Genomic DNA, 25,701 nt, shown 5'->3' on the forward strand with positions numbered 1-25,701 from the left:
TTATCTTAAAGACCTCATAGAGCAATATCACCCCAGCAGAGCATTTGGCTCTCAGACTGCTAGTTTGCAATTTTGGGAGGCAGAACCTTCAGCTTTCAAACCTCTCTTCTGTGGAACCAGCTCCCAGTTTTGATTGGATAGTTTCTATACTTTTGATATTAGGCTTTAAACTAAATAAACTTAAAACACCAGTCATTAAATGCATTTAATCATTAGTTATTAATAATCGTTGGATCTCTTCCACAGTGACCTGGCAGCCTCCTGGCCCTCCCCCAGACTGGTTCTGCCAGAGGGTTCTTCCTGTTAAAAGAGAGTTTTTCCTTTTCACTGTCACTAAGTGGTTGTTCATAACTGAAGAAACTGAATTTTTTAAAATAAAATACTTGTTTTTACAACAAGAAAACAGAAAACAAAGGCTATACGAGGCTTTTGGACAAACAACCAAGTAGTTTAAGGACAAAAGGCGGCTCTTTTGTTCTTTCTGTGCCTGGCTCTTTCTCTCACTCACACAAACACCATGGACAAACCATTAATGTGAAAGTAAGCCAGACTCTGTGGTGATTTAGGAGTAGCAGACAGTGTGAGGGTAAAGGCCAAGCTCTGGGTCTCATTCAATCTCTCTCCATTCACCAGCCCATAAATAATAACACAGGCACAAACTGACACAAGTAAGAGTTTGAGATGAAGGACATAGGGGGAAAAAAACAGAGAGGACGTGGTGTCTTTTGATGACTAAGAGAAAGAAGAACAGCAGCAAAGAGCAAGAAGACAGGTGTGGGAACAGAAAGAAAATCAGATGTCCTGCTGCTTCCAGCTCAGTGTCAAAGAGCGATGAGGGACTTGAAGCAGTCATACAGAACAAAGTTGTTTGGAAAAATCACAGAAGAATGTAGTTACCTCCACCAAAGACTTTGCAGCTGTGATTATGAGCCTCTGACTGATTATAAATTTATTGTTATTTAAAAAACAACAACAAAAAAGAAACTTCTAAAATGGAAAAAAAAAAATCAAAAGTAAAACAACAAACAAAAAAACATTTAAATTTACAAATTACAAATTACTTTCATCATAGACATATTAAATGTTGGAGCACTGTAAAGCATTTTAATTTACAAACAGTCAATTTACACTATCGCATTTTTCACATTGTTTATTTCACAATAATAATAACGATAATGACAATCAATTAAAAAATCAAATTCAGGGCTTGAGCAAACCATTTGAATTAAAATATACACTCACTAACCAATTCATTAGGTACACCTTGGTAGTACGGGGTTGGTCCCTTTTTCATCTTCAGAATTACCTTAATGTTTCATGACACAGATTCAACAACATTCCTCAGAGATTTTGTTGTTTGTCGTTACACTGTGGTCATAAAGGGATGGATACAGTCAGCAACAGAGCTTAGGTAGCCCGTGGTGCTTAAATGATGTACAATTAGTACCCAAAGCGTGCCGAAAAAATCATCCCTGATATCATTACCCCACCAGCAGCCTGAAACACTGATACAATGAAGAATGGATCCCTGATTTCATGTTGTTTATGCCAAATTATGAGCCTACCATTGAAAATTTTAGCTTGAATTGACACTTTCAGACAAGATTGGTTTTCCAATCTTTTATGGTCCAAATTTGGCCTCAGTTTCGACATGGCACAACGTGTGCTCCTCTGCTTCCTTAGCCCATCTGCTTCAATGTTCCATGGCAATTCAGAGATGCTCTTCTCCATACCTCAGTTGTAATGAATGGGGAAAATCCCAGTAAATCAGCAGTCCCTGAAATACCCCACCTGGCACCAACAACCATGCCGGGTTCAGAGTCACTTGAATCAATTTTCTTTCATCTTTTGAGCTTTGGCAGGTCATGTCGACCACTTCTGCATGTTTAAAAACAATGAGTAATAATTTTTCATAATTATTATTTCTTTTAAAAAAAGAGGATGTTTCAGTGGCAAGGAGTATAATAGGAGAAAATCAAAGAGCGTCCTTGTTTCCATGAGCAGAATTGCCAGATGCTCTGTGTACACTGCCTTTTCTCATTTCTTTACATTTAGTCAAGTTCCTCTTGACCACAAGGACCCCTGCCACTCAGGTTCTCACGATCCCTGTCAAGGAGTCACTCTGCAGGCTGTGAGAAGCACTGGTAGCCCCTGCTGCTGGAGGCCTCCCGCTGTGGTCAGTTCCCTAAAAACACACATGCAGACACAGACAAAAACACACACAAACATGTCACAGGCCCATGTATGTTGTATATACACAGAATTAAACAAGCGTACATAATAGTATACAGTCTCTTACTCCCGATTCTTCTCCAGCATCCTCTCTCCTCTTTCTCTCATAACAAACACAGCTGTTCAGACTGCCCTGCTACAGGAAAAAAGAAGCTCCAGCATAAGATCTATGCATGTTCTTGATTTATTACATATCTCTTATATAATCACAATTTGTGCTATTTTATTGATGGTTGAAAGACCTGAAAATTGGAATAATTTGTTCTTAACACGCATACTTCTTGTAAACATAATTGTAAAAATAATGGTGATACCGTAGTTCTTGTAGCCACAGTAATGATAAAGTGAGACTGTCCCTATCAGGGAAAGTGTTTGGTTTTGTTTTGGTTATAATGAAGGTAGATTAACGCCTGTGTGTCATGGGAAATGCTTTCCATACCACTTGTGCTTTGACACTGTAAAATCTGACAAGTTGCCAGTACTTAAAAAGATTATGCAGACTCACTGCATTAGAAAACTTACAGTTTATTTAAGATATTTAAGTTAGGGCAACTTGTTCAAAATGAGTACTTAGAATAACTTGTTTTTTCCGAGTGAGCAATACTAAATGAATTACTTCAGTTGACATATATGTTATATGTCAAGTTCTTTCAAGTACCATGCACTCACAATGAACGTGTACATTTTAGTCACTATGTCTCACTCTTTCCATATGCAGTCACTATATATAATGCATTTATGCATACATTACATATGAAATTCACAGATAACAGTGTATTTTTAACCAAACAACTTATCAAGATCTAAACATACCTTTAACTTGCTATTTCCTGGTCATGCCAGTACTCCTGGCTAAAGATGGGCAGATTGATCCAAATTTTGTTTGTATATGATATGATAGGACCGATACTTTGTTTTGGTCCTCTAAGATCAGTATGTAGATCTCTGAATTTTGTTAAATTATTATTATTATTATTATTATTATTATTATTATTATTATTATTATTATTATAAATATACTTTAACCTCATAAGACCTGAACTCTTTCATGGCATGAATTTTTAATTTCTCTTTGCTATTTGGGCTGATTGGGACCTGATGAATGTAAAAACAAAGAATCGTGGGGTGCATTTTTTTTTTTTTACCTGATTTCAGTTTCTGAGAAAAATGAGATCCACATTTGAGGACATTCGCTTTAAATTTCGATAGAACAGTGGCAGTATGATGTCTTCGTAAGTGCATATCAGGTCCTTGAAGAGCAAAATGTAGTATTTTGGTCTAGATATCAGAAAATGTGATGTCCACATATGTGGACACCAGGTCCTAGGAGGTTAAATATGTCTTGATGCATGCTCAATCATCCAGCTAACGAAATCCCAAAAAGTTGATTCTGTTCTGTTCATCTGAAAATGTCACATCTCGATCAACCAAATCAATGTTTTGGGTACCTCAGATATATATATATATAAAAAAAGCCTTTCTGTGTTCACTTTCATGTCTATGATTTTTATAGCCTATATAATATTTAAACAGCAGGAGCTGATCCAAAGTGCTTTAGAGACAGAAACATTTACAAGTCCTCTATAAAAAAAACCTCAATGTCAAAATAGATGTTTTGTTCCGTTCACCAGTTATCGTGAAAAGTAAAAATCACAATCATTTAGTGGTTTAACTAGTGACTAACCCATTTTAGTTAGTCACTAAAATGGGTTTGGGAATTTGCAAAATGATGATTCATCTCACAAACCATGACACGCTGCTCTCCCCTACATAAGCTGCATTTAAGTCAAAAGTATCAGTATTGAGAATATTGTCAATACTGGCCCTGTACACTATCACATACAGTACAGTAGCAGTACTGGTGATGATTTTGCTGAAATTGACACACTTTTGAAAGCACTCCAGCAGGCTGGACCGGGCCTAATCTTTGACATTCCTGGATTATGATTTACAAAGGACAAATCTGGAAAATAAAAATAGGTCCATAAATATCTGGACAGAGAGAACATTTTTTTTCAAATTTTGGTTCTTTGCATTACCACAATGCATTCTAAATAAGACAACTCATTTCAGTTATTTAATTGGACAAATTTAATGACTGAATCTTCTATCTCTGGGCATGAGGTCACTGAGGCAGCTAAAGAACTCCTTGGTGGCAGAGCCCCTGGGGTAGATGAGGTTCACCCTGAGTTCCTGAAGGCTCTGGATGTTGTAGGGCTGTATTAGTTGACACGTTTCTACAATGTTGCGTGGAGATCCGGGATGGTACCTCTGGATTGGCAGACTGCGGTGGTAGTTCCCACTTTTAAGCAAGGGGACTAGAGCATGTGTTCCAACTATAGGGGGATCACACTGCTCAGCCTCCCTGTGAAAGTCTATGCAAGGGTGCTGGAAAGGAGAGTCTGTCCATTAGTCAAATCTTAGATGCAGGAGCAACAGAGCAGTTTTCATCCTGGTTGTGGGACACTGGACCAGCTCTTTATCCTCTCAAGGATTCTTGAGGGTGCATGGGAGTTTGCCCAACCAGTCTATATGTGCTTTGTGGTATTGGAGAAGGCATTCAACCATGTCCGTCAGAGTGTCCTGTGGAAGGTGCTTAGGGACTATGGGGTATTTGGCCCATTGCTACGAGCCATACAATCCTTATACAACCATTGCATGAACTTGGTCTGCATAGCTGGCAATAAGTTGGACTAGTGGGTGATGGGCTCCGCCAGGGCTGCCCTTTGTCACAGATTCTGTTCGTAATTTTTATAGACAAAATTTCTAGGTGTAGCCAAGTGGCAGAAGGCTTTCACTTCGGTGGTCTCAGAATCTCATCTCTGCTCTTTGCAGATGATGTGGTTCTGTTGGCTTTATCGGGTGATGACCCCCAGCTCGCACTGGAATGGTTTGCAGCCAAGTGTGAAGCGGTGGGAATGAGATTCAGCACCTCCAAATCTGGCCATGGTCCCCAGCCAGAAAAGGGTGCAGTGTGCACTCCTGGTCAAAGACGAGTTCCTGCCCCAGGTGGAGGAGTATAAGTATCTCAGGGTCTTGGTTACGAGTGATGGGAGAAAGGAGCGGGAGATTGACAGACAGATGTTTTGGGTCATTGTCCATTTGTATTATGAAACGCCACCCAATCAATTTGACTGTATTTAGCTGGATTTAAGCAGACAGTATGTCTCTGAACACCTCAGAATTAATTCTGCTGCTTCTGTCCTGTGTCACATTATCAATAAAAACTAGTATCCCAGTTCTACTAGCAGCCATGCAGGCCCACGCCATTAGACTGCCTCCGCAGTGTTTTACAGATGATGGGGTATACTTTGGATCATGAGCTGTTCCACCCCTTCTCCATACTTTCTTCATACCGTCATTCTGTTAGAAGTTGTCTTGGTTTTTCCAGAGCTTTGCTGGATTTCTAGATGTTGTTTAGAAAAGTACAATTGAGCCTTGAGGCTCTCTTTATTTCTCTTTATTTTATACTTGGATATCATTATGTCTACTTCCTGGAGAGTGTTGTTAACTTGGCTGTTGCAAAGGGGTTTCTCATTACCATGTAAATGATTGTGCAATCATTCCCCACTGTTGTCTTCCATGGACATTCAGATCTTTTTGTGTTGCTGAGTTTACCAGTGCTTTCCTTCTTTCTCAGGATGTACCAAACTGTAGATTTTGTCACTTCTAATATTGTAGCAATTTCTCTGATGTTTTCACAGCTTAAGGATGGCTTGTTTCACCTGCATAGGAGCACCTTTGGCCACATATCGTCACAGCAAAATCCTCCAAATGCAAGCATCACACCTCAAATCAGCTCTAGGCCTTTTATCTGCTTAACTGATAATGACATAACAAAATTGCCCATAAAATAGCATTTGAGTCAACTGTCCATTGCTTTTGGTCACTTTACAAAGAGGCTGGCACATGTTAAGGAGTTGAATTTCCTAAACCCTTCATCCAATTTGAATGTGGATACTCTCAAATGAAAGCTGAGAGTCTACACATGGTGTCCATGTAAATTATATAACTATTCCAATATAATTGGAATATGTTTCAGTAAACAGGTAAAAAACAAAACCTGTGTCAGTGTCAATATATATGAACCTAACTGTATAAGTGAAGAAGCATAACAGACTACTTTTGGAAAACGTATTTTTGCTCTCTCCCTGAACTGCCATTGATTTACAGGATAATCCAGGCTTGCATTGCGGTTAGGCTGGCTCGGTGGGCTCCTTTTGTATTTTACTTTCAGCCACGCTTGAAAACAAACATTTAAATTGATTCACATTAAGATAATACCTTTTAAAATAAATGTTCAGCTGCACTGACGGGAAATCAAAGAGAATCAATGCTAATGAGCACTTCTGATAAACCAAGCTGTGGGAGTTTTGTGTAATTTGTCATTGATCTTTAATCATAATGTGGTGCATTGTTCTACTGTTGCTAATTATATGTTTTGTAAGAAACCTGTTACCACAGAAAGCCTGAATGGAATTCACCCCCAGCTGTAGCCACAAAGACTTGCACCACCGGCTTCTGTTTGCTGTGTGTTGACTGGAACTGCTGTAAACCCTTTAATATTGACATTTGTCAGGCCTCCACTCATCATCGTTGTAATGGTATAACTGTAAAGTAAGCAAATTGGGTTTTTGGCCAACATCGCCAAACAATTTTTTTTCACATGTTTTTGTTTCATGAGTGTTTCTGAGATTCTTTTTTCTTTTTTTTAACCTCTTTCTTGTTTGCTGGCGTCCATCCTCACAGGACGTCTCACCACAGCCCATTTGCAGCACTGATGACTTCGAGCACAAACTGCAGTGAGAAACGTCATTAACATCTGTTTGTGGTCCACACAGAGAGGTTTAAGGCCATGTGAAAACAAAACAACAACACTGACGAGGCCAACAACTGCAGAGTCTGGGGCAGGGACCGAATGTGGTTTCCCATGACTGTGTCATCCCAGCTTCCCTCCCCTGTCCACCCTCCCTCGGCCTTGTTGTTTTTCTTGCTCTCTTCTTCCCACTCACTCTCCACCATTAAATCTCGCCTAGTCTTCCTCTCTACGCTCTTCTCTCTTCTCTTTTACTATACCCTCCCAGTTCCTGTCAGATCATTTTTCTTTCCTGTTGTGCTGACATCTCACTGTCACCTCCTCTGCCTCTTCTTTCCTTCTTGTCCTCCCTGTTCTCCCCTCCACCAGCTCCAGCACTCATTTCATTAAGATATTGAGACATTCATCACATTGGATTATATTTATAACCACACTGAAACTAAACTGAGTCAATTCTATAATTGGGCCTACTGATTCCAAGGCTTCACATTTTCTTCCAATTATTTCAATCTTTTCCTTTTTGTGGCTCAACATATTACACATTTTCAAAGATTCTATCATGCTAAGAACAGGATCTGCCAAATCTCCTCATTGAATTGCAAATTTTAGTCTCTTGCAGAGCTGCTCTTAACGCGTGCATCATATTTGATATATAGTTTTTGTGAGTTTTTCAGACTTCTACTTCATTGGTGTGAACACCCCCCTCCAAAAAACCTAAAATAAATTGCATTAAACACATAAATTTTTAAGTAATAAAGTGGGGGGAAAAGCAAGCAAGAAGGTCCTGAGTTTGAATCCATCATCTGCTCGGAGCCGTTCTTTGTGCAGTGTACATGTTCTCTGCATGTCTGTGTGGGTTCTCTAGTGGTACTGGTGACTTCCACTGATTTGCACATTAATTAAGTGAAATTGAACAATCTAAACATAACTACATTACTCTTTCATATTAAAACTGTTCTGTTCAGAATGTGAATGCTTTTCAATTTTCTCTGTTTCTGTGCAAATTTGAAAAAAAAAAGAAAGAGATTTCTCAGAATCCCACAGAATCAGAATAATTGATGCTCATGAAGCTGAAAAAGGTAAAATAACTATTTTCTACAGTTTCAATTTAACTGATCTGTGATTGAACACATAGCATGGATTCTTTATTGTGCCATCATGTTTTTAAAGAAAATGTCAGGATGTTTTTCTGCAATATGAATATCAAGATAAAGTTATTCAATAAATGATGGAATTGCTAAACTAAAACGCAAACACTCACAACTATATTTTAAGCATTGATATTAATTTGATTTTATTCAGTTTAATTTTATTTATATGTAGCAACCAAGGTGCTTTATATTGTAAGACCATACAGTATTAAGAAGAAAACTCCAACAGTCAGACAAACCCCATTGAGCAAGCACTTGGCGACAGTGGGAACGAAAAACTTACTTTTAACAGGAAGGAACCTCTGGTAGAACCAGAAAAAATAAACCTGGTTAGCTTTTGCAGTGCTCTGTGCGTGGGTGATCTTTCTGTTAGTCTGTGACATACAGACAGATATGACTGACAAGTTTTGGGGATAGTCCAATAATAGTGAAAAACAATTACCTGATTTGAATTTGGCTATATCTCCATTCGAAGGCATCTTCTTGGCCATATCCAGACAGCTTCTAGTGCAGCTACTATTTTTAGATCACTCACTAGACGTCCCATTCTGACCACTTGTGCTGTGCACTTGGCAGTTTCATCATGGACCTCAATCCTGGACAGAGAGCAACCCCATGTTTGTGCTAAAGGTTATCACAGCTCAATGATCAGGGCAAGGGGAGAGACCAAAACCATGCTTGTCTTTTTTTCTCTCCCTAAATTCATTTGGTTGTGCACCATGACTTGGCACCCAAAGGCAAAACCTTCCATGCTGATTTCTATTATAAAATCCTGAGGCTCATGGAGAGAACACTGAGCAAACACCGACAAATTGAAAAGCCAGGAGCTTTTTGGCCACACCAGTCTTACCAACTGCCTCCCTTCCTTACCAGGTATGTCTCCCTGCTTTCCTGCCCACGTTCCAAAAGTCAAACTGAAAGTTTGACATGTTGAACACTGCACACATTGTCTGAGACACAAGTGCAAGGGGACAGAGTGGGACTTTCACTGAGACATCTAAGAGAAGCTGGAGAAGATATTCTTGAACTGGATATCAGACAAATATATTTTCATTTGCATAGACCCCTTCCCTTTTTTTTTTTATCAAATAAACTACTGCATATTCACTACCTTCTCTCATATGCATATTTTTTATTTGCTGTTAATTTCCTTGCAGTGATATTTCCTTACAACATACGTAGTGTCCTACATACATACATGTATACATATATTTGATATATATATATGTTGCCCCTCCCATACTGTAACCCCCCCCCCCGCCCGCGCCACATGCGCGCACACACACACACACACACACACACACGCACAGCCAATGAGTGTGTGTGTGTGTGTGTGGGTTGGGACTGTGATAGGGCGCAGGTGGCAACCTAATCATCACTGCAAAGTGCTATTAATATACCAGAGTGAGAGGAGCACACACTGACACAGGAAATATGAAACACAGATATACAGAAAGGCAAGGAAAGAAGAAGAATCATATGGAAGCGCTTGTTCTGCATTAAGAGAACAAAAAAACCCCAAACAAGCACACACAAAAAAATCAAAAAGACGTTGTCACAACTTAAGAGAAAGAGAGAATAAGAAAAGTAGCATGGACACTGTTCTCATTTTCCTTCAGTGTTCCTGGCTCCAGACCAAACGCAGTCTGCCTGCCTCCCGTGGGGAGAGTAACTCCAGGCCTGAATTCCATTGTGTTATTTCATGTTTTCCTCTCTGCCACAACAATCTCTGCCCGAAGAACTTGTAAAACACACTGCACAGGCAGCTATGTGCACAATAGAAGCACATGCACCCTGGCTGGCACGTATACATATAAAAACACAAAAGCACAGTGGCTGATACACAGAATGCAAGCACAAGCAACGTAACACTCCCTCTGCTTTAGCTACTTTCCTGTCTTATTTACATTTCCTAAAGCTTCAAATTAGGACTTTGGGAGAGACTGAAACAGAGAAGCTGAAGTCTTACTTAGACAGAAGTCATTTCCGCTGTGCTGGGGAGGTCTTTGGAGGGTCAAGCCTTCCACAGCCTCGGCTGTGTGAATCACATAAACACTGAGTGAAACACTCCCGCTTTGTACCCGACTGCAGTCCTCCTACTCTGCTCACACAGCAAGAGCCACACTTAGCCTGTTACAGCACACACCACTTTGTGCTGTGGTATTAAGAGTGTTTCTGGAAGGGAGTGCTGTTGCATGTCTTCAGTGTCCATTCATGGTCTGATGGTGTTCAAAAATTGACTTCTTATACATACATACATACATACATACATGCATATATATATATATATATATATATATATATATATATATATATATATATATATATATATATATATATATATAGATAGATAGATAGATAGATAGATAGATAGATAGATAGATAGATAGATAGATAGATAGATAGATAGATAGATAGATAGATAGATAGATAGATAGATAGATAGATTGATTTTCACAGGCTCAGTAATGTTACCAGATTTAATCTGGTAATCTATACGTGGAAAAACTAACACATTATTATGTGACATTTATTCTTATGCCCTAATTAATTACCCTGCTCATCCATACTAGCCATTACTAGGTTCCTACCTTTAGGTTAGTCATTTTGCTGTATTGATTTCTTCCCCTGAGAACAACCCAGATTAGTGTTGTGCTGTAAAGCAGCAGATCAAACATAGCTGCAAAGGATCTGGCTTGCTGTGTTTGTTTTCTCGCGCTCCTGTCAAAATCTGTTCCTCTTTCTCAGCCTCGCATGTGCGCTCACACAAACACCCAAGCACAGGCTCACACGAGGCAAAGCAGCTCTGTGATGGGACCCATCAAACAAAAGCCAGCTGATGTTCGTGAGAGATTCGGGGCTACGGATTGATTCCATGTACAGCAGATGAAGAATGGAGGTTAAATGATTAATCGCATCTGATTTTGTTAGAGTACCACTAGATGATGTTGTATCACATGGGAGTCAAAGTAGAAAAACACAAAGGCGAAGTTATGATTTACAACGACAAGAAAACAAGAAGCACTCAGACCGTTTAAACTTCAACCGAGGCAGCTCACTATCTGAGCAGTATTTAATCTAAGTGGAATATTATTGCATTTTTTGTAAACTAATTTTTTCTTTGTTCTTTTTAAACCTACTTTAAAAGGTTTGTAGTGCAGTAAAACCATGTGCCAAGTGCAGGCATTGTTTGTTTTCCACACTGTTTAAACATTTTACTAAACACTGAAACATCATTGCAGTGTTTAGTAAAATACATTTCATTTTTTTGTGATAAATATCAAGTGAAACAAGTTTTTGATCACAATTTTATTTTGTTTACCAAAAAAAAAAATTCTTTTTCAGGAACATTGTACATGTATTTAAAATATTACTCATTTAAATGTTATGACCTGTTACTATAATGTACTTTACAATATCATAATAAAGTAAATTTAGAATAAGAATTTACAATACCCACATATCATTACCTATATATCTATACGTTGTCAGTACAAACAATGGCAGTATGCAACATAATTTTAAAATGCTCTACGTAGCATTGTTATGACCTTGGCCTTCTGTTGGCCTTGAATAAAAAGGTCAGAGGTCAAATGTGACATGATATTTTATATCTTTATACAATTCTTCCTATATGTTGACAATACACAGCACACTTGTAAGAATCATATTTTCTAAGTTACAAGGCATTTTGTCAGGTTTTACCAAGAAATCACTGAGTTGACCTTGAACCTTGATGTAAGCCAAATTGCAATGGATTATTAACATGAGCCACTCTACAAACCTCAGATATTCATTTAAAAAGCACTCACAGTAACGCTACATAAAACACAACCTCCTTGGTGGAGGTAAAAATGCCCAAAAAGAAAATATCATCATAAGAAGTAAAATATGAAATAAAAAAAAAAGGATGGCAAAGGTGTGCCTTTATTGCTAGTCTGGAGTAGGTTTCGCACAATAGGACCTTCAATTTTACCCTTCAAGGCTGCAGTGCAGATAATATAAGATGTACATGATGAGTAATTATCTATAGCTGCCAAAGAGAAGTAAAAAGCAATTATAAAACCAACTAAGTGTACTGTACCTGATGCCATCCCATGGTATGGCATGATCCACTCAGTGAAATGCGCCCCATGCTGTGGACTGCTAACAGGTGGTCATGGGTTACCTTGGGGAAGGCGTAAAGCTCTACAAACTGATTGTACAGAGAATTTAAAATGATCTTCTACACAATCAGCCGTGTCTCTGGCTAACTTTATATTTTTATTGTGCGTGTGTCACATAGATGGATTTCATCTGGACATTGCTCACACATGCCCCGGCTTGTCTGACTGACCGTCTCAGTTTAGACTGTCAGATCTCCAAGAATGTGTTAATGTGCGAGAGGCATGTGTGTGTGGGGAGCAGCTGTACATGTACCGAAGTTTTGTATTAAAAACATTTCTTTTTCCTCTGTCTTCTCTTTGGTGGATTATTAATTTTTGCCTTGCTGCATACCCTAGTGGCACCAGTGAGCATGGTTCACTATCAACGATGTTGTTAAACACATTTTACCAGGTTGAGAGTTGGTGACCATGACGACAGTTTCAGGTTTCAGTGGGTTCCCGTCCACACAGTGCAGCTCTGCACTTGAATATAGTTTCTCCATCCAACAGCTCATTTACAGCTTAAGTGACGGGCGGAAGTATTTGGTTAGCGGTGCACCTGCAGCAGCTTTCCCAAGACCGTGTATAAATATACAGGCCTAATATGGAAATGCAAACTTGGAAAGACAGAGGAATGCGATAGGTGGCTGAGGTTCTGCAATGCAGTTGTCATGGAAATGTCTACAAGAGTAAAGCAGATTTATTGTACTTCCCTCTTTTAATGATAATAATAATAATAATAATAATAATAATAATAATAATAATAATAATAATAATAATAATAATAATAATAATAATACATTTTGAGGGCGCCTTTCTAAAATCCAAGATCACCTTACAAAGAGAAAAAGATATCAATAAAACAGTAGATTAAATTATTAGATTTTAATAAATTAAAATACCAAAAACAACAAAATACAAAAAACAACAAATAAAAACCCAAACCCCCCAAATAAACCAGGTGTGACAGCAAGTAAAATCTGCATTAAAGCTAGTAAGCTAGTTTAAACAAATAGGTTTTGAGTTGTGACTTAAATAAGGGAAGGGTATCTATAGTTCTTAAGGCTGAAGGAAGTGAGTTCAAGAGCCGAGGAGCAGAGCGACTGAGAGCTCTGTGCCCCATAGTGATAAGACGAGCAGAAGGAACAACAAGATGAGTGGCAGATGAAGCTCTGAGAGAGCGGGAAGCAATGGTGATATGAAGCAGTTCACAGAGATAAGGAGGCGCAATGTTATGAATACACTTAAACGTGAGAACTAAGATTTTAAAATTTATCCTGGCTTCTGGGCAACCAGTGAAGCTGTTGAAGAATTGGGGTAATATGGTCTCTTAAGGGAGTCCAAGTTATGACCCGAGCGGCAGAATTCTGAAGAAGTTGAAGTTTATGGAGAGACTTATTGGGGAGACCAAACTTTTATCATGAATGGCGCATATATGTTTGAATGATTTCAGAGCAGCTAATTATGACTTAGCAGGTTACCTACATAATGTTTATGAGATCACTTCAACAGGAAATGTGGACTCTGCACGAGGATTCAAGCTTTTCATCACTGTAGAAGGGACAGAAATAAGCATTTATAAAGGTATCGCTGACCTTACAGCATTTGTGTTAACTAACTAAAAATTAAGGCAAAATGCCTAGCCAATAAAAAAGAGGTTTACATTATGTATGTGTTCATTAGCTGTAACTGTGGCAAACGGGGGCTTGTGGAAAAACACTGAGAGAAAGCTGGGAGAACCATCAAAAGTGACCTGTAACTCATTCTAAACATGACAGACATATTTGTTATGTGTTGTAAATGCCCTTCATTTGTCTTCTATCTGGGTGAAACTAAAGGAAACAACAGAGAAATCTAAGGACAGATTACACTGGTTGATTTCAGATGTCAACAACCCGATTCTTGTAAGCCTGTAAGCTCTCCTGTTATAAGATCATTTCCTGTAGCTGATTAGAGATTAAATTCTCACTTCTGTCAAATCTCCCTGCAGTTAGCTTGGAGGGGTGAAGAGAAGACATGGTATCTCACTTGAGTCTGCGTTTCAGCTTCATTGCTTTTTCTTGAGGATGCAGGATTTGGAATCTAAAAGCTACAAATTTTCCTATGGAAAAAGAGGGATGAATAAAAAATTCAAAGACACAACTTTAAAAATAAATAAATAAATATAAAATAGTATGACCCATGACTAAAGGTGTCATTACCCTGTAATTAAATGGAATTTTAATTAACTTTATTTGAAATGACAATATAACCATATTCAGATGCAAATATTTAAACACTTAAACGTAGGTACATATAGGGGGTAAAAAGCCCCCCCCCCCCCCCACACACACACACACACACAGACAATCCCCCAAAACAACTTTTAATACATTGAAGTAGTGCGTGAGTAATTTTAAGTACTGCCTTTTCCTGGTAATTTAGCAGAAAAACAAACACCATTTTCCCATCTGACTTAGTACGACGCCGTACTCAGGGTGCGGGTTGCTTTGCTTAACTTACCGAAAAGGAGACACGCAAGTAAACAAGGACAACTGAATAATAGAAAATCCATCACTGACATAATCACATTGATCTATATAACGAATATTAAGTAACAATGTAAAAAAAATGACGCTGTGAAAAAGTCAAGTCACACCAAAATATTGTTTTTCTTTAAAATGACCAGAAATGACGCAGCACTGAAAATGACCTATAGGGTAAAATAATTTCTTTGTTTCCTGGTGTTTATTATATTTGTATGTAAATATAATTTATTTTCAAAATAAAATAGGCCGTATTATAAAGTGAGGTGGAGAGTAATGGATGGCGCTCGCAGGTGCAGCCTACCTCGAGGTCGCGCACGGCAGCGCGCTCCGGCTCTGCACCGTACCTCCCACTTCCCCAGCTTGTTTAAGTGCTCGCCTCCTTTACTTCAATGAGCAATATTGTTGAAAAGTCAGTGCGCCGCTGAACGCCAGCGGACCACAGTCTTCAAGCACAGCCTGCGCGCTGCAGTGCCATGAGACACCTTCTGGTCTGAACTCCGTGCACACGCCGACCACGCTGCGCTGCAAGAGGAGGTTTCTGAACTTTTCTTGGAGGGTTTTGCATTTGATAGGAACAAAGTGGATAAAACGTCCGGGTAGAAGCTGCTCCAGCGTATTCCTGCGGACTTTGGGTTTCTTTGCCAAGGTAAGCCTTTTTGATAGCCACACTGAAAGTTGTGTGCACAGTGAACTGTGTTGTGGTTCCTTTAATTCTTTGGATTGAAGCGATTTGTATTAAAGAAAATCTGCTCATGCGTTTGGGTGCTGTGATATCGATTAGATGTGCAGAGTTAATCCGTTCTTCTGCAAACTTGGACGCTCCGAAGCACACTCGTAATTAATCCGGCATCGGCTCCTTCTAGTACCTTTTACTCAGCCAGCTCCGGACGTGAAAGCTTCCTTTGTGGTTGTGATTTTGTCAGCATATCCTCGCATTCCTCTCCGCATATACGGGTCAGTATCTCGGGTCAGGATCTGTTGGACAGACGCGCTCAGAGGAGACGCACTTAACAGAAGAGACGCTGAGAGGACCGTTTCCTACAGAGATACATGGAAAACAGGATTAGCTCTTATCTTGGTCGTTGCTTCAGACCGTGTTGGAGTCGCATGTATCGGATTAGAACTCGTTATCTGCCCCTTCACCGTTTCTGTCTCTCCCACCTCTGGCTGCTTGAGACTTTAATCTCCGCAATTAGCTGTTGATTCCCCAGAGACAAATCAAGGTATCACCTCTGGAACATACCGCCAGTCAGTTCAGAGTGATGATTTCATTTTGTTTTCTTTGTGATGTTATCCTGTCAAGCCTGGATATATATATATATATATATATATATATATATATATATATATATATACATATATATATATATATATATATATATATATATATATATATATATATATATATATATATATATATATATATATATATATATATATATATATATATGCACATTTTATTTAGTGGCTGTTTTAAAGAGTTTGCCTTCACTTATATTTTAAATATAAAAGTATGATGATGATCGAAAACACAGATTCCAACTCAAGTTTAAGGACTATTTTATTTTTTTGCGCTTGTCTTTGGTTGATGTTTCTGTAAACTGAACACTTAAAAAAAAAAACTTTTGATATCAATGAAAAACTTTGTAAGTTGAACAAGGTGCTGTCATTTTTGGGATCATGTGGTGTGGATTTCTCACTTTCCCCCCTGACATTTTATAGAATAAGCAACAGAACACAAATGCATAAACCTCTGAACTTGATAATAAAAGGCAAGGAGTCAAAGATTCCTCTAGGGGTTTTGGAAAGCTGTGCTGGGCATTTTACTGTTTTCCAGTCATCCACTTCAGGGTAGCCTGTCATAGGACAAGAGGCAGGGAACAAAGGTTTTTTCTAACTTTTGAAAAATAAACAGTTATTCTAAACAATATTTATATCTTATCCATCCTTATCCTTCTATCTTTTTGATTCATCCATCCAAAAGAGCACTTTTAGTCATCAATATTCATGTCTAAACTCTCTGATACTGCAGTGGTTATATGTAGAAGGAATGCCTGCAATGCATGGCTGACTTGTTGATCTAATAAATCTAGACAGCAATATGCTGAATCTGACCTCCCGTCTTCTCCTTATATTGCAATTCGCTGCCTTCACTGTCTGCTCCGTGATGAGTTTGGGGTAGTATAACAAACCCAGCATGGAGTATGACTATGGGAAAAGCAAAGAAAGGTGGAGACAGATGGGATGGACAGAAGTGAATACAGGAGAGTAAAGCAAACATTCCTGACGCGGTGTCTCAGCAATTTAATTAAGGTTTCTGGTGAGATGCTGCAGCGAGCACCTCGAGGTGAAGGCTTAACCTCAACTCTCCTCATCTCAAGCTTGGACTAATCCCAGGGGTCAGCTAATAAGTGTTCAGGTCGAGCCACCATGACAACTAAATAAGGGGGAACATGAAGGAAAGTTCCTCCATCAGGGAGTTAATAAGCTCATGAATGAAGTAAAGAGGTACAAGGTGAAGAGGGTTGGTTGGATGGATGTGTGTGTGAGATTTCACTTGTTATCAGCCACACCAGCTAACACCCCCCCCCCCCCCCCCCCCCCCCCTTAGTGGAGTTTAAATGAGCCCTGTGGTCCTCAGATGTTTCACAGCTAAAAGTAACCATTTATACAGAAGACATTACATTTATTTGCATTTCCACGAGTCTTCCTCTAAGCTCAACATTATTGACTTCTTTCCTAGCCTTAACATCTTGACTCTTTACTAAAGGAGTGAACATAGCCTGTGGATCCAAAAAGTGACTGATCCTTTCTTACTAATGGCCAACAGGTGGCGACCCACCAGCCACGTTCTACAGTAGTGAGCCCACTTCTCCCTTTATTTCTGACCTCAGTAAACCCGTTCTTAACGAGTTCATGGTTTCAGGTGCTAGTTTAAAAATCTTAGTCAATGCAGTCTGATGTTCATTTTGTAAATTATGATTTTGAGCGATAGAGCAGGGTTATGCCTTAGGGTGTGGCTGTCTTGTGATTTTGACTGGCAGTTCGTTACTGTCCCACTCCTGATCGTCTGCTTTCAAAAATCCAAGATGACAACACCCAAAACGCCAGGCCCACAAAATGATGGGTGAAGTCATAGTCGGTACATTCATTTTTATATATTCTAGGTATATAACACTAGGTAGACTTTCCATAATGTGACTTTGCAAATGCATTCACATCCACATAAGTTGAATAACACCTAGCTCTTACACACAAACACACACACACCCCTCCTTTGAGGTTAGAATTTGGTCACTGTACCAAACTTGAGTAGGCTTTTTATTGGTAAACAACATTAGTGACACAAAAAGCGGTACTTATTTTCTAGCCCTTGTAATGAAGTGAACTTCCCTCCAACATCGTGCTATTTATATTTCCGTAGATTTGTAAGCCTCGATGAGCTGGCGGCACTGTTTTTCTTGGCTTTCCTGAATGAAAAGTTTCTCCCTCCCTACTTCATCCTGACACTTTTACCATCCTGTCATTCCTTTCTTGTTTTCTCTGCGTCCGCTGCGTTTTACATGTGCAGATGGGACATTTTTACATTGCAGAGAGACTCCCGTCAAGCCTCACCCTCCTGCTCCCTTGTTCTGGTTTCTTCTTCTCTGTTATCCAGCTTTGTTTTTTTCTGTAAGACTAATGCTTTTTTGTGGCTTTCTCTTTTATGTGGAACAGAAAGTCCCAATTAATCCAAGGTAAATTGTGATAACCACCCTCCCTGTATCATAATCAGTAACAGAATTTGTTTACATTCAGTGACACTTTTTTAAGTTTTGGAGCGTTTTCACACCTTTTTTTACACTCTGTTCTAAATCAATTGACGAGTTTGTAAACTTGTATGTTTTTCCAACAGAGAAAACTCCAAGTGAACTGAAATGCGTCACTACAAAACCATGTGAGGAGGTTTGAGAAACCAGGAAGTAGTGTGAGGTCAGTGCATCGAAGCTGAAAAAATAATGGAAATATTAATAGCACAGTGTTGGAGGAAACTTTACCTTATTACAGGCACCAGACAGTACATACTCTCAATTATATTAATTATACTATATTGCCTATAAAAACTTTAGTCAGCTATTGACCAAATTCAGGCCTGAAGGTCAGATTGTGTCTGAGGTGGGAGCATCAAATTCAGTATAGGAAGAAAGTGCTGTAGCCTGAACTAGTGGATAATTTTTACTCTTGACATTTGTATTTATCTGGGTGACTTTAATCATTTTACTTCTGGTTGTTACAGTTTGTGTACTTTGCATATCTGCGGTACTGCTGCATCCCAGAATGCACAGCGTTTAGCTCAAATTTGCAGCGTGCACATGGTGTTTGGCTTGGCGCGAGCTCACATTCAGATCATATTCTCAACATAAACGAACCACTCTGGAGTTCGCCTGATACTGGACTGAGACCACCTCCTATCAGGGGTGGTCATTTTGGTCCACACCCAAGTGCCATTACCATGTTCACATCTGCACAAGTGAACCGCACCAAGGGTGGAAATGAAACAGAGTTCGAGTTTAGCTGACTCAACAGCGAATGTGCGAAAACACCCTCAGTCTGTTTAGAACTCCAAAAAGCTTTCAACAGAAGCCTTGCAATGGAAAAAATTAATGTAAGAGACCTCATTTGAAACTGACTTTCATCTGCTACCTTGTTTATTTAGTGCTGTTCTGGTGTTTAGCCTTAAATTTGTTTCAGTATACACTAATAACATAGAAATACGTGTCTGAATCTCAAATAAAGTCCAATACTGAGTTTATGTGTGTTTAATTTGTTGTTCATAGTTGTAAGAAATTTTAAAGCATATCTCCTCTCTCGGAAAAATCCATTCCTGGAATCGTTACATTTTCTACAAAAAAACATATCAGTTGAACAGTTGAATATTTACATAGATATGTCTTCACATTGTATCTTTAAACCAAACGCTTTATATCATCAGCTGTTATTCTGCCGTTATTCAGTTGCAACTGTCATTTCCATCACATTGGTATTTGAGCACAAAGTGTAAAGATAGAGGGAAGAATTCGCTCTTGCTGTTGTTGCAGATGTGCGGTGGGTTGAGCTGCTTGTCAGCTCAATTGAGAACATTTAAGGAAGTGAGGGCTACGCTGATGGAGCAGACGTCCAACATCAAGCCTCCGACTGCTAATAAATCATTCTGCCGAGTTGGGTCATTACGCTGCTCTGGATTTGCTCCCTTTTGTTATTTTAGCAGTTGATGAATGCATTTCTTTCTAACTTAACTAGTGTGATAAATTTAAACAATTTAAGTGTCAGAAAGAGGAACTTGTATCATGTTATTATCTCAATGACTGAAGTATCCTAATTTCCACAGTCACAAAAAACATCTTTGAATTGTTTTGTGCAAAACCTTTAAGACAGCAAATTTGCAACGTCATGAAACACACAACCACTTAAAAAGTACGCTTATACTCAATTTACTTTAAAAAACACCCCAAAAAATCGAGACAAAGATTGTTTCAGTTACTGGAAGTGGATGCCTCTTTTTTTCTTGCAGCCTGTTATGCATCTAATTTTTGCCTAAATCCACTAAAACATTCATTTGAATGACAGGATTTGGGCTATATTGCTAAATTTGGTCTCTGTTTTCAGCAACATTAAAAAAAAAAGGCTCATGTTACATCTTTACAAGCCTCCTTGACAGCCGAGGAATTCAAGACTCAAACAACACATAACAACGTGAGGCTTAACACGCTCACCAGAGGGGAACCTCCTTGAGTTTAAACCCTGCCTACTCCCCTTCCACCACCAAGGATGGTTTAGGAGTTGTTACTCCTTTTACTAACCCGTGAAGCATGCCCCCCCCCCCCCCCCGAACACCCACCCTCACAGTGTGTTGTATAAACACTGGCGGCTCAATAGTCAATAGGAAGGTAAAGAGCGTGACACATGCATGCTCCTTGTAACATTCCTGCGTGGTACCAGGAGACACCAGGAGATGTAAGATGCCTCCAGTAGAACAACTGTGTTGCTTTATGCAGAATGCAGGATAGTCAACCTTCTGATGACTTGAAAATACCTATTTTTCCACTCGGTCATAGCACTTAATGTGTGACGAGTTTAAGAACAAAATCTTAGTATTCAACAAAAGTTCCCCTTGGGGTTGAGACCTTAATAAAACTGCAAAATCAGCTTCTAAAAATGACAATGACCATTAAGCAAGTAAGCATTTTCCTTGCCAATTGAGAGCTGAGAGAATCAGTCTCTGTTCCATATAAAGAAAGCTTTCAAATTCAGACTTGCTCCTTAATCTGCCTTTAAGATAACACTTCACCACCCTGTCCTTCAGTGGGAGATATACCTGAGGGCAAGTGTGTATCTATGTATATGTGTGTGTGTGTGTCTTTGGATGGGGGTAGTGTAGTAGATTAGAGAAAGCCCAGCTTCCAGCCCCCTCTTTCTGAGCCCCTTTCCATCTTTTTTTTTCCTCCTGGGGGCACATAGTCTTGCTTTGCACGCATACACACCCTTTCATTCCCATTCACAGCACAAGTCAACACACACACAAACACACATGGCCTGGGGACTGCAGGGCCTCACAAAGCATTTCAAAGATCAGAGGTCTGGACCTGTGATATTTTCAACAAGTCAGACAGACAACAGGTGAGGACAGAGGCCGTTTGACAAACCGGCATTGTTGCTCAATACAGCCGCGTGCACTAAAGTTGACGTGTGTGCCTAACTAGTTGTACGCATCAGGACTTTTGAAAGATCGCTGAGCCATTGTTAGGTGAGGTGTTACTTTAGGGGACCTCTATAAGTCTGCATAGAGGTGCATGTGTAGTATCGTGTTTACTCTCAGATAGGTAAGACCTGATTTTGTCTGTTTTCAAATCTCCGTTTGCCTATTTGCACAATTCATGAGTGAGGTTTTTTTTTAAATAGAGAATATAATGCACATTAACATAAACAGTTATTCGGTTACATTAAACACCCTCTAAATTTCAGCTCTGTGAGACTGCACAGAGCTGACTACAGATGATTAAGTAGCTTGTAGAAGCACCTTTAGCAGCAATACCTCGACTTGCTGTTGCCTTTCCTGCTCTACATTGTCTTATAAAACAACAGAATTCTGCAAACTACAGAAACTTTTGCTTTTAGACGTATAGTGAGAAATAATGAGAGGATGTGATGTAAATCTTCTATTATATGTTTCCTAAAATGTTAATGCTGGTCTGTCACAATATTACGCTGCTTAATGCTTGCCTTAGAAGTCAGATATCGGTGCTGGGAGTGACATCACTCCTGTGTTGAGCGCATTTTAGTTGTCAACTTGGAAAAGCAAGGAAAAACAGGACCTGTTTAGCCCCTTAGGAAGGTACAGGCATCCATGCATCACTAGCAATGCAATGTAATGGTTATTATTTTGGCTTAAAAGCACAGCTGCAGCACATTGAAAGGCAGATCCTGGTCAATGCCCTGATATCACTTATTTAGCCAATCACAAATACACAACAGTGACTTTAAAGATTGCAAGTTGTACAGTTTTACTAATGTTAACATGCATTACGTGCGTTGGTCGTGCGGGTGTTGGTGTAAGGCTGGAAGTCTGACCTGAGGGGACGTTCCAGTTGAAAATTCTATCTTGGACCTTAGACATTTCGACTTCAAATGGAGTGCACCAATGGCTCTCAAAGCATGCATTATCTTGGTAGCATTCTGCAGTCTTCTTTGGTGTTGTGTTGTCAGGATTGCACATTTAACTCAGTGAAGAGTTACTGAAAGCTTGCTATGGCAGAATGAAGTCAAGAGTATTCTTAGGACCGATTGCTAGCAAGTTTAGTACCTAATTTCTAGAGCTGGGCTCAGGCCATTGTTTTTCGGTAGGAATCTGGTTTTAAATTTTGTATTTTTAAATTACTAACTTGGAGACTGATATCTTAACTCTAAATAAGACCTTAGAGTTTCCCTGTGATAGCAACAGAACAGTCAGTTGGTACATGAGAGTACTGGAAGGATAATCTCTAGGCGGTTGATCAGGCTTTGGTGTAAGTTAAGGGAGTACCAACAAAAAACCCACAAACCAACTAATTAATGGTTGTTAGTTTCAGGATTCCTCTTTTTAAAATGCTAGGTGAAACTAAACTGGGTATTCCAGCTTCCTCCCACAAACGGAAGAAAAACATAGTCTTTGGTTAACTGGACGTTGGTGTGAATGTGAGTAAAAATGGTTGCTGATGGACTGGGGTGGGCTGGATAGTCCAGGTTGTACCCTGCCTCTAGTCATATGTCAGCTGGGATGGCCTCCAATAGATAGACGGAGTGTAACAGTGACTAATGAATGAAGAGGCATAATTGATCCCTTTGGGGGTAAAAGGAGTTGTGCAACAGTGAAAAGATATCAACAAAAGTTACTGTAAAGTCGGCTGAATCACATCCATGACTGCAGGTGTGATGCTACACTTGTTACCCAAGAAATTCAACAGTCAGACACTTAGTGTCTGTGAATAACATAAATCACTGCTTCGCTGTTCAATAACAGCCTCGGGTGGATTAGTAGCAACTTTATGGGCTCTTTGTATGAATGTTGAGTCTTGCCAGTTATGTTGTAACTGGCAAGTTACCATAACTGGCAAGACTACTGTTATCAATTAACAGAAATTCTTTCATGTAAGAGGATAAATGTCATGCACATGTCAATCCACAATGATGATGTGTAAAGAAAAAAGCTTTTAGACAGTGCTAATCAGTACAGAAGTGCATGCTAGTGCTCATTCATATCTTGCATAGAACTTTTGTTGCCTCTCTCACATACATACTGATAGAAACACACAGGCACGCACAGTCACAGGTCTTCCTTGGGGGCCTCGCTGCAGCTGGCAGGGGATTAAGGGGTCAGGAGTTAAAGGGGGACTCAGTCAACCAGAAGACTGGGACAAGAAACTGACCAAGCAGAAGAAGGACAGGCAAAAAAAAAAGAAAGAAAAAAAAAGTGTTGAGTCTGAGTCAAAATTGCAATAGAGGTGATCCAAATAGGAAGAAACTCACTCGACTGGTTTCCGTTTCGCCAGGAGCCTGTGGTGATACTTGGAACACCAAAGCAAGACAAAAGAGTTTGAAGAGGCTTGTGCAACTGTTACTTGCTTGCTTATTAGTATGAGAGCAGGTTAGGGTCACGATGTTCCAAGGTGTGCGGCATTCTGAAAGGTGAAACTGACTGCAGTTAAGTCTGGAATATAAAACCTAGAAATTATTATATAAAGGAAAAGATAAGTAAGCTTTTCACAAGATGATAATATATCTTTCAGATTTTTCTGGCTTCACTGCTTTACAATGCCCAATGCATCTTGGGGTTTTGAACGAAAAAAAGATCAAAGTATTTACATATGTAAATGTTTATGTCTCACACTGCAGTGACAAAAAAAATCAAAGGCCAAAGCGTGTTTTATCGACTCAGCACTGTGTTTGCTGTAAAACGGAAATTCGGATTTTAAATTGAGCAGAAAGCTGAGAAGAATTACGCCAAGTAATTATTGTTCATGAGAAACGTCTGTGCACGTCACCACTTTAAAGCTGTTCTTTTTATCTGTAACATGGATAAGATCATGAGGAGGATTATTTCCTGGTCAAGAATGACTCAGCTTTGCTTTTATTTTCAAGACAAACAATGTTTACCTGGGTACAACAACATTTTGGGTAAAAAGTGGCAATCACATTTTATTTAAACTCCCCCGGTGTCTGACAGCAGCTGTGTGTCTGAGTTACTGTAGTCTAACATGCATCTGACTTGGCACTTTACACACATTGCCGTCTCGCTAAATCCTGCATAGCAGAATGTGGCTGTGGGCGAGCCTGTGGTATTTTTAATTTGGACATCTTGTTCACAGATGAATTCCACTTCAAAGAGCGCAGAGGTGGATCAAGAGTTAGCTTTTAGCAGCTTAAACAACAATGGCAAGCAGAGGGGTTCATAGTGGAAATGTAGCCTGTGTATTCAAGTGTATTCATATCGATGCCAAACACGGATGGTATAAGATATGAAAATTCAACTTTGAAGTTTAGAGTGTATGCTTAAGATGGGACTCTTTTGATAATTTTATCCCCTAAAATTAAAATTATCCACACTTTTTGCTGCTTTGGGGTCTGTTAGTGAATTGTTAGCAGCAAATTAGCAGCTGTTCCATCAATTATTCCGTGGAATTGGAGATGGGTTGCAAAGCAGCCTGCAGATGTGCCGCAACTGTAGGCAGGATTAGCCGTGCCTTACGTCTTTGCATCCAAATGGATTGCATTAAGTATCAGCTGAGCCATGAGTAAAGGTGAGCTGATCTGTTGGGACTGCTGCAACTAATGCTGTGCTTGATTTTGAGACAGCAAATAACGACACGTTTTATTAATCTTTAGGATGCACTAACTAAAATTTGCTCTCAGATACGTGGCAGACTCTGTTTTAAGTTTGTAGATAGGAGCCAGTGTTGATTTACTAGTGTCCGTCAAATGTGCTCTACATTAGCTGTGACTGCTGGATAAGACACTCCATAAACATAGACAGACCAATGCAAAGTCCAAAACAAGCAGTCAGCAGGTCAGGCAACTGCAGAAACCTTATTCCATACCACGGATGAGGCCAAGACACACCAGACTCCCTTCCCCAGAACAGATGGGATATATTAGACAGACTGAGGTTGCAAGGATTGATGGAGCAGTTTCACAGGCTCAATTGCAGCAGTTTGGTCTTAATATATCTGTGCTGAGTCTTGATTGGGTTGCTGTTCAGTTCACAGACTTCTGGCGTTCACTAAACCCCCTCCTTAGTTAAATTTGATGGCTGCCAT

At 39.4% G+C, this 25,701-nt stretch overlaps 1 protein-coding gene and 1 long non-coding RNA gene across 3 annotated transcripts in view; one reads left to right on the forward strand and one right to left on the reverse strand.

The window, feature by feature from the left end:
- Nucleotides 1-1,135: 1,135 nt before the first annotated feature.
- Nucleotides 1,136-10,300, reverse strand: LOC113024564 (uncharacterized). The gene is made up of 3 exons (XR_003272672.1): nt 10,169-10,300; nt 8,642-8,795; nt 1,136-2,185 (listed from the first exon to the last, which is right to left on the reverse strand). It is a non-coding gene; the product is annotated as an uncharacterized LOC113024564 (long non-coding RNA).
- A 4,981-nt stretch (nt 10,301-15,281) lies between these two features.
- vasna (vasorin a) overlaps nt 15,282-25,701 on the forward strand; it is a 42,619-nt gene continuing 32,199 nt past the window's right edge. The window contains exons 1-2 of one of the 2 annotated variants that reach the window (XM_026171746.1): nt 15,457-15,518; nt 18,768-18,844. The gene's annotated coding sequence lies outside the window, so the exon portion shown is untranslated. Of the gene's footprint in view, nt 15,519-18,767; nt 18,845-25,701 lie in introns of both variants that reach the window. The other variant, XM_026171747.1, reaches the window with a different exon arrangement.

The sequence above is a fragment of the Astatotilapia calliptera genome, chromosome 6 (genome assembly GCF_900246225.1).
Source record: "Astatotilapia calliptera chromosome 6, fAstCal1.2, whole genome shotgun sequence".
In the NCBI taxonomy this organism is placed as follows: domain Eukaryota; kingdom Metazoa; phylum Chordata; class Actinopteri; order Cichliformes; family Cichlidae; genus Astatotilapia; species Astatotilapia calliptera.